The sequence below is a fragment of the Embiotoca jacksoni genome, unplaced genomic scaffold (assembly GCF_022577435.1).
Source record: "Embiotoca jacksoni isolate LCO1_2020_lvr unplaced genomic scaffold, fEmbJac1.0.p SCAF_16, whole genome shotgun sequence".
Taxonomy (NCBI): Eukaryota; Metazoa; Chordata; class Actinopteri; family Embiotocidae; genus Embiotoca; species Embiotoca jacksoni.
The window spans coordinates 13,128,028-13,138,027 of NW_027185296.1; the positions used below are offsets into that span (position 1 = coordinate 13,128,028).

Below are 10,000 nucleotides of genomic sequence, written 5' to 3' on the forward strand. Positions count from 1 at the left end.
TCGAGAGTCCATGGTTGAAGGTCCTGAACGTTCTCGGTGGTGCAGACGGACTCAGACGGCGGTAAGCGCTCCACATCCTGTTCACGGCGTTTCGGGCGAAACTTTCAGAGCGTCGACACCAAACGACCCCGAAGACCAGGTGGCTTTTTTGTGTGTTGTTTACCCTTTCCCAGTAATGGCTTTTAAATAATCCTGAAATACTCATTACTTCCTTAAAGCTGCAGGTCTTTTTGTTGCTTGACGAGTCAGTCGGTGCAAAGTGTTTTTTTTTAAGTCCGATCGTGTCGTCCTGTCAGACGAATGCAGCTCGTTGCGGGACTCCAACTTGAATGCACAGCAAGTCAGTCACAAGGTCATCATCAGATCTACAAATCTAATGCAGCTCATGTGAAGATGGAGGAAAGCTGTAGAAGCTACGAGTGGTTCTCCTCACCGTGGAGCGCTGAGCTCAGCCGGTGTTTCAGTCCTGATGGTTCGACTGCAGCTCTTAGTCACAACCGTGTGTTGTTGTTGTTTACATAAATAGCCTATAAGCACTCAGAGACCAGGAGTCCAGGTCCTTTTTAATGTAGCACCGGGAATCCTTCTGTGTTGTTATAGAATATGAAACACGTAAACAAAGAGTGACGTCAGAGGAGTGTGTTGGAGAGTTGAGAATGACTCTTTTGAATTGAAGTTTTGTTGTGATTGCTGCATCAAAAAATGTTTGAATTTTACAGTGGATTTTCTCAAACATTTCGATGTAATTTGCAGTTTTAAGTGCTTTTTTTGTTTTGCCGTAAAATTTGAAATAGAAAGAATTGAAAGTGGAGAATTTTTTTCATTTTTTTTAAGCCCTACCTGACAAACAATAAGCTCCTAAAAGGTCCTAAAAGCTGCGTATGTTTCCAGAACAGACCGTCTATGACTGGAATATAGAAACAAGGACTACATCAGCTGTCAAAATAAGAGCTTTAGATGCTGTTTAATTCATGTTCATTCAACACATAGACCTGCTGGATGTGTGTTACTCAAACAAGGCAACAGCAAAAGAAAGAAGTCTTTGTTCGGAAGTGATTCAGTTTTTGATTCAGTTTGCCTCGAGACCAGCTCAACAAAAATCCTCAGTGCTCGCTGAATTTTCCATCTTCATCTCTACGGCTGCGTCACAGTTTCAGTTAGAAATCCGACGTGTTCCTGTTGGTTGGTTCTGAAGGCGGAGTTAAAGCCGTCTGTCCTAGAGAAGTTAGGGTTTAAATGTGCACATTTTCAGACGGCCTTCCGGCAATGCGTTCAGTTGTATTCTTGAAAAGTGTCACAAATAGTTTGGTAAAAATAAAATTAAACAAACCGGAGCTGGACGGAGGTCCGATGTCCCTCTCCCCTCTGGACAGCTGGTCGTCCCCAGAGGAAGTGTGCTGTCGAGTGTTTTGTAGCTTTTGTGAAGCGTTTGTAATTCTAGTTGAATAAGCTGCTGTCACCTAAAGTTTGTTTTCTGCAGCGCTCCAACATTTCTGCGGCGTTGTGCTCGTGTGGTTTCTCGGTACTTTCCGGTGTACGTACCGCTTTGACACGGCGAGGTGCAGCGCTGCCGCAGGGCACCGGGAACGACACTCCACCGAGACCTGAAGCCTTCTTATGATTAACTACCGTTCACCTCGTCAAAGTTATCGCGTTGTGCGTTAATACAAACGTCAACGCTTCCTGTATTATTTCCAATTAAAAGTTATTGGACAGAAATCCCTCATTTCTTAAAAAGGCTTTTAAAAAAAACAATGACGTGTGACTGAAATCATTTACAGTTTAGAGGAGTCATCGAGAACAACTGTTGAAAATACAATTCCCTTGCTGACTTTATTAAATATAGATATACACAGATTAAACTCCAGCTCCGTCTGCTGATGAATATTCATATTCATTCATCCTGTCCCTCCTTTAGTGGATGCATCAGTCCAACATTGACGTGTTGGTCTTCACAGTGCTGATCTGTGCAGAGTCCAAAACAGAGGACGTCCTTTCACCTGCTGTGCTCCACTTTCCACCTTTGTTTGATCGGCCTGAGAGTAAACTGCTCCACGATGTGTAGACAGTTGAGACGAGGTTCTTTTAAATGCATGTGTCGTGATCAATGCAGTTTCTCAGAGGTTTGGTTCCTTCTGCTGTAATGAAATGATGTCTGATGTCGAGACCGTCAAACAGACATTAAACACAGCTCAAGGGAAATAAGAAGGAGCTACAGAGTCTGGTTTTTTATTTGTTTTTATAGTCTACTAAATATCATATGAAAGCATCACTATTTTTCTAAGATAGACAGACAATGGGTCAATTTTAATGACCTGCATAAAAACATAATTCATCACTTCGATGAGCAGGAAGAAGTTCTTTGCAGTAAATTGAATGATGACAAAAGCTTTAAGAATGAGGCCCAAAATTAAAAAGTGAAGTGATGATTGTTCATCAGGCGCCGTGTTGCTCTGCGTGTTCAAACCTCCCAGCATGCTTTATCAACTCATTACATCTGTCATTCACACCTTGACTGTCCAGATCAGAGTTTCTACATGACTCGTACGTTATCTGCACAAAGATGGAAGTTTATCAGCTGCGATTAAAGTTAGCCATGTTTGTTTTTCTGTACCGACGGATTTGGGTTTTACACAGGTGATGGAGTTCACCCCATCTTGTTCTGACCGAAGACTCCAGCCCGATGCTCCCTGCTGCTGTCAATAGATGGGCTCGTCCTGTTTGTCCGTAGCCCCGCCTCCAGCTCTCAGTCTGGTACTACAAATAGACGCTCGCCTGGTTCTTAGCTGAAGGAATGTAGGTTAACATCTTACTACGGTAAACCCCTTTAAATCAACGGAAAACAAAGGCTGTAATCTGGGAAGTCAAGTGGGAAGTCAGCAGAAACTGTACAGAAGAAATTAAATTTATTGTGATGAAATGTTGTCCTGTTAATTAGGCAATATTACATGAGAGGGTGTGCTTTAATGTCATTATTGGCACTTCAGTGATATATAACATGTAATCAAATCAAAATGTAGTCATTGTGGGGCAATTCGCTCTAAAAGTATACAACTTTTTGTTAGTGCCATCTCTGTTTCCATGGCAACACATGGGATATGATTATGTAACGTTTGTAATGTTTACTACTCCAGGAAGTAGTCCGACCCTTAGCAACCACCTAGCCAGTCTGTGTGTGTGTGTGTGTGTGTATTTCTTATTCATTGCTCTTATTTTATTTTATTTTTTTCTAAAATAATATTTTTTTAATCTACCTTATTTCCTGTATCTCATAAGTATTTGTGAATTTTTTCATAGTGTGTGCACTTTTTTTTGTCTTCTGTTGCTGTGACAAGTGCATTTCCCCACTGTGGGATTAATAAAGTCAAATATAATCTAATCTAATCTAATCTAAAATAGGATTTCTAGTCTCCAACTGAATAAATACAGAACATAGAAACACTAAACTGATCAGCTAGTTCAGTCTGGTTGGAACAAAGATATCTGATGAACAAAGATATCTGATAAACAAAGATATCTGATGAACAAAGATATCTGAGGAACAAAGATATCTGATGAACAAAGATAACTGATGAACAAAGATATCTGGTGAACAGATATCTGTTGAACAAAGATATCTGATGAATAAAGATATCTGATGAACAAAGATATGTGTTGAACAAAGATAGCTGATGAACACAGATATCTGATGAACAAAGATATCTGTTGAACAAAGATAGCTGATGAACAAAGATATCCGTTGAACAAAGATATCTGATGAACAAAGATATCTGATGAACAAAGATACCTGATAAACAAAGATATGTGATGACCAAAGATATCCATGTTCTCATGTGTTTTTAACATTTTAGCTCCGTGTCATGTGTTCAAACCAAACCGGTCCAGCTGGCCGCCACTAGGACTGTAAGTGGGTGACTATCCGTGGTGTTACGGTACGGGTGCTCGGAGCGACCAAAAGAGACCCGACTTCACCAAATGGGGCATTTAATAGAACTATAACAAGTAGAAACTACATTATACTGCATATTATATCAAATTCAATTCCTATGATATATTGCCATAATGATTTCGAGCACGTCGCAAATGTACAGTTGTGACCGATCAGATCTCTGGGTCAGAACTACTTGTGGTATATTTTAAACATTGATGACATCATAGACATCTAGCTGCACTTGTACTTTCTGGTTGTGTATATTGTACTTGGAGTGCTGCAGCCCGGTCAGTGTGATGTCCAGTCCCAACACCAGAATCACACCTCTGGGCTGTAACCTTGTGAATTGTTCCAGATTTTGTGCATCAGCCTCGACCTTCTAAAGAGATTCTTAAAGTGATTGTGACTTTGACTTCAGGGAGGTCCTGTAGTCTGAGCCAGCTCCCCCGTGAGATAACCACCGCTGATTCAGTGGAACCTCACTGACCCGCTGCATTCAGATGGACACGAGCGGCCCAGAGCAGGTTTAACCGCCCGTCAGGCGAGGCTACAGCACCTACATGCTACCATCTGTCAGCGACAGACAGCTAGCCTCGCTGACCTCACTCTGGCCATGTGAGGCAGAGCTGGGCCTGCCAATGCAATCTGTCACTCCAACAGACCCGTAACCCTGAGGGGGGGGGCACAGGTTGGGATTCACTGCAACACAACTGCACAGTCACATCCTGATATTTACAGTGCAGTCGCTCAGAATTAAACTCTGATCTGTTGCTTTGAAATGGTTCACATGAAAGGATGGGTCATGATTTTAATATCTTCATTAGATCCTAAAAATTAAATAGTGCATGTGACTTTTGTCGTGTCTCCAAAAATATATTTTCACCTTTTTTATTTACTGCCGTCTAGGAGTAGTTGTTGCTATGCCCAGAAGGTGGCGATAATGTACCTGAAAGCTGTTTGCCAACTTCTATTTAGCAATATTATTATTACTATATTATTATATAACAATTATTTTCAGATTGACGGCCAGAAAACTAATCTGGAAGAGGGAATTTAGCGAATGACATACAGAAAACGTGTGGAACAATTTTATTGACTAAGAATTTGATGAGAGAAGTGGAACGGAAGAATGGAAATCTATGGAAACTGGCCCTTTTTGGAGCCGACCTCTAGTGGCACTCGGTGGCATTGCAGTTTCAGGGACTTCTGCGTTGGCCTCATTTTTCAGAGCCGGTATATAGTCTCTGGTTTGGACTCAAACAGGCAACAGATATATTTGAAAATTATCATTTTTTTGTGACGACCAAGACAAAATATAATAATGTGAATACTGTAATTTGCTGCCAGTCAGAACAGAGCGGGCCCCATGACGGGTGGACTGGTTTGTTTCAGACAGCCTGAGGATAAATATTGTTTAGGTTTTTTAAAATCTACTAGTAAAGCCCCACAATAACAATATGGTTCTTTTAAAATGAGTATCTAGGTTTGTATATTTTTGTGGTACAGTTCTGTACACTGTTCTCCAGCCTGTCCTCTGATGCTGTTGGCTGACAGTAAACCTCTGGCCTCTGGTCGCAGTGTATTCTTCGGGAAATCTGTCTTTCATGTACAACTGAAATTATGGTCAGCAGAACACGTATGTTTTAAGTGAGAGCCAACAATATAAAATCGTGGTTTTTGCTCTCCATCATCCCCTCCCCCCGTTGCCTGGATTTCTGCTGCTGCTCTCTGAAAATAGACCACAAACCGTCAGGTCTCAAACTCCCACAGGCTTTAAATAGGAATGAGCCCCATTTCCGCTGCACTGCTGCAGAATGAAGAGCAGCAGCCATCACAGCTCTGAGCTCCTTTACGCACTGATGCAGGAATCCAAACCTAAATGTTGGATATTATTATCACACCATGTTGAGAGAGACAGACACGCGGTTACAGCTGACATTTTAACACAGTAAAGTGCTCAGACTGTTCCGGTAAAGTTTTATGTCCATTTCACAGTTCTGCCTCTGGTCCTACTAATACTGCCCCAACGTTAATAAGAGATGTGCCATGCAGTCCTTGAATGCACCAGTAGCACTAATGTAGTGGTGCATAGTTCAAATATTATGACAGTAGCTAACACGGATGTCTTTTTTTTTTAATAGAGGTTAGGAAACATTGGGACTCCCCCGTGAACCGGCATCAACTCACTCACCGGTATGAGTAAAGTGTTTCCGTGAGTTGTATCTCGTAGAAACTCAGTCCAGCGCTGCGATACGGATCTCAAAGAGTTTTACCACAATTATATCTTTGGAGTTTCTGTGTTTCCTATAATTACTTGTGGCTCGTTGGACAACATATATAAGCTAAGTAATGTATTTATGATGAGCTAATACTCAGTGCTAACATTGGACATCCAGTCTACGGCTCCTCGAGGGTCTGAAAAGGATTGATTTATGTCCGGACTCAGTCACAGGTCTGCTGCTACGAGCTTTCTCTTCTGACTGGAATCCGTCCTTCGGTTTTGTAATCTGCTGTGTCAACCCACGAGGTTGTTTTTAGTTTCTTCCAAACAATAAATGAAAAGATAAATCTAATATTTAGTATTTAATCTGTTCACCCTTACAACCAGTTGTTCTGCTGCTCTTGTGAACGTGATCGCCAGCAGCTATTTTGACTTGAAATGTAGTGCAGCAACATTCACAAATAAAATGTGACTTAAACATTAAATTCTTTAGAGTTTGTGTGCACACAGGTTAAGATAATAATAAAACACCTGCTGTATGCGGATACATATCAAAAGTACAGGTTATAACCAGGACAGGGCAATATATTGGTAAATATATCAATCTTGTTAAATGACACTGCTGTTGTTGTTTTTTGTTAAATTTATATAAAGTATAAATGTTGTCTTGTACTGCTTTTAAAGGATGTCTGGCAGCAAAGTGAAGTCATTCTTTTCACCTAACAGATTGTTAAAATATTTTAATTATTTTCCTTTATTATTCACGCCCACATTATTGACAATTATATATTAAAAATGTGTAAATATTTAGTGAAGGCTCTACAATATTGTCTCAGTATGGATATTGAGGTCTGGTGAGTAGGAAGAAAACTATTTTTGATATTTGATTTTGTTCATTCCCCGCCAGCTTTAGTTATGAAATACAAGTTATGCCATGCAGCTGTGGACTGTCGGTACTGAATCAAGCGCAGACCAACTATAATAATCAGACTGAACCAAACTAAATCCACTAACTGCTTCTGTTGAATCCCTTAAACGTGTTTAACAAACAGTTTGCAAACAACGATCAAACACACATTTTTAATTTCAAACACATGCCTCGAAACAAAAACAGCAACATTCCCCAGAACAAAGAAATACCATGTGACCTTTGGCAGCATTTGTTACGCTGTCGTTTAGATGAAGATTTTCTAACGAACATCGTGAGAAATTAACTTAATTAAAACAGCAGGTGGCGACAAGAGTCCATTTAAGCCAAGCGGCAGCCCACAGTGATGTCATCATCCAACAGTGATGTCATTGTTGGTTTGTGAACGTTATGAAGCCTCCAGTTCAGATTCTGTCCGTCACCATCTTGTTAGTTCGGAGCGGTTCGGAGCAGGAAGTGACCATATTTGGACGAGCAGTGCCTCTTTCGTTGTTCATTAAGGTGGTTCTGGGGCCGTGTTGTGACAACTCGACTTTCGCATCGTTAACTTGGGGTCGACCGATGTGACTTTTTCAGGTCTGATGCCAATTATTGGTAATAAAGGAAACCGATAAACTGATATTTGGAACTGATGTACATTTGCAGTAAAATTGAAAAATCTTTGTGTCAAAATTTGGAATAACACATTCCAACACAAAACTTAATTCAAATGAGTTTAGATGAACGAACGCTGCCACCATGTGATCTTATCATGAAGGTATACTGCTTTGTGGGGTATTTGTTGTAAAAACAAAGAAATCCTTTATTGAAGCACCAGCAGAACATCTGAGACATGATTTTAAAATGTGCTTTGAGTTTGTTCATCGATAGCTTCACTTTGGGCTTTTGTTGCTCTTTTTGTACGTACCGAGCGTCGTTGTTATAAAGTGGAGGAGATGCTGATGTTCTGCTCTGCTGTGTCTCAGCGACACACCGACCTTCATGACACTCAGAAATCAGCGCCACTTTCAGTGACAGAAAAGTGCTCTCAGACTGATCTGAAATGAAGCGGGAGCACCGGGAATAAATACCATAATATCTTGTTGGTTACAGTGTGAGACCAACTTTTATCAAACACAATGTGTGTCGTTAAAAAGAGGAAGCAAATATGACCTGATTGTGGTGTTTCTGCGACTGCAGCGTAGAGACTGGTGTTTTGAACTTGTACCTTTGAAACAATCCTCTGAGCTGCTGAGAACTTCTCTGAGACTGAAGCGAAGCGAGCTTCTTCTGTGGCTGAGAAGTTCTCAGCATTGATTGATTACTCATGAGGTGTAACCAATCAGATAACGCTGTGGGCGGGACATTGCTCAACACCAGAGTGGTGACTGCAGACTGAGAGACGCTGCATCAGCATTTTTAATTCATTTTATCTGCGATTGAAAAAAAATACTGATCATCATAAAAATGCTAAATATCGGCACCGATAATCTTCTAAACCGATAATCGGTCAACTCTTTGTTAACATTTCACACAAAATCTATTTTCTGTACCCACTTTATACTGAACAGGCTCACATCAACCTTATTAAGAGCTCAAACATTTAATTGTGTTTCATCATCTGCTTTAAATAATGAATTATGTACCAGCTCATAACGAGGCAGATCCCTTTACTTGGTGATATTGATTCCATGTTGTGAAAGATAAACTTCTCCTCCTTCCCCCTCCTTTCACCACTGTGACTCCAGTCCAAGCAGCAACAATCAGTGACGTCATCATCCATCAGTGATGTCATCCACCATCAGTGATGTCATCATCCATTAGTGAGGTCACCCGTTGGTTTGTGAATCCTCCAGTTCAGATTCTGTCCGTCACCATCTTTACTAGTTCGGAGCGGTTCGGAGCAGGAAGTGACCATATTTGGACGAGCTGGGGGAGGAGCCGGCGGTGGATCTGACCGATCTGATTGGAAACCTGACGATACTACGTCCCGCCCACCGATAGCTGTAACCTGACTGCACCACAGGCCTGTCAATCAAACAGATACGCCCCCAAAAACAGGTCTTCTTGAATCTTCTTTTCTAATGAATGAGGGATTATTTTCAGATGGACCTCCAGAAAACTAATAAGAAGGAGTGACTTTAGCTAACAACACCGAGATAACTGATGGACACATTTTATTCACTTTGGATTTGATGAGAGAAGTTGAATGGGAGTCTATGGAGCCGGAGGCTTTTTGGAGCCGACCTCTAGTGGCACTCGCTGGGATTGCAGCTTCTTCATCGGCCTCATTTTTCAGACCCAGACGCTACATCCACTTTTATATCCAGTCTGTGCTCCAGACCTGCTCTCAGTAACACGTCATGGTTAGGAAACAGGTCACATGCTACATGGGTGTAATGCTCATGTCCTAATTTCTCTCTGATTGCCTTTTGATTGCCCCCCTCCCCCCTCTTCTCTCCTTCCTCTGTGAGCTGTGACTTGAATTAAGATTTACTGTACAGACCAGTTTGCCACTGGCAGCACTCAGAGTAAATGAGGTGGGGAGGGTGGGGAGAAATGCAAGACATGGGGAGACAGAGATTCCCTTCTCCTTCTCCCCACCCCCTCTCTGTTCTTCCCACACTGTCAACACAAGCTCCTGGCCTCAGCCGGTGGCTCCACAGCGCCACTGCAGTAGGCTGGTGGAGGAGGGAACTGCAGCGGTGATCCCTCTCGAGGCAGCTGCTTGTCACAAAGGTTTGAACGATCACTGACTGAGCAGTGTGCTGGTTTTCATGTCAAACAAACAACAGCAGAAGATTTTTTAATTTTTTTTATCTGTAACTGTCTCTATAATGAGATGTGATATTATAATCCGATGACGGATGATGTCAGCTTGAAACAATCTCGCCTCATTTGAAGATGCTTGTGTTAGAGTTGTACGTGATGTAGTGTAGTA

At 41.5% G+C, this 10,000-nt stretch overlaps 1 protein-coding gene across 3 annotated transcripts in view; it reads left to right on the plus strand.

Annotated features, from left to right (window-relative positions):
- LOC138199078 (F-box-like/WD repeat-containing protein TBL1XR1) overlaps positions 1-10,000 on the plus strand; it is a 45,616-nt gene that overhangs the window by 17,843 nt on the left and 17,773 nt on the right. Inside the window, exon 2 of one of the 3 annotated variants that reach the window (XM_069150991.1) lies at positions 1-139. This exon is cut by the window's left edge and continues 1 nt beyond it. The exons of 1 other annotated variant lie outside the window; for it this stretch is intronic. The gene's annotated coding sequence lies outside the window, so the exon portion shown is untranslated. The remainder of the gene's footprint in view (positions 140-10,000) is intronic. One more of the 3 variants, XM_069150992.1, reaches the window with a different exon arrangement.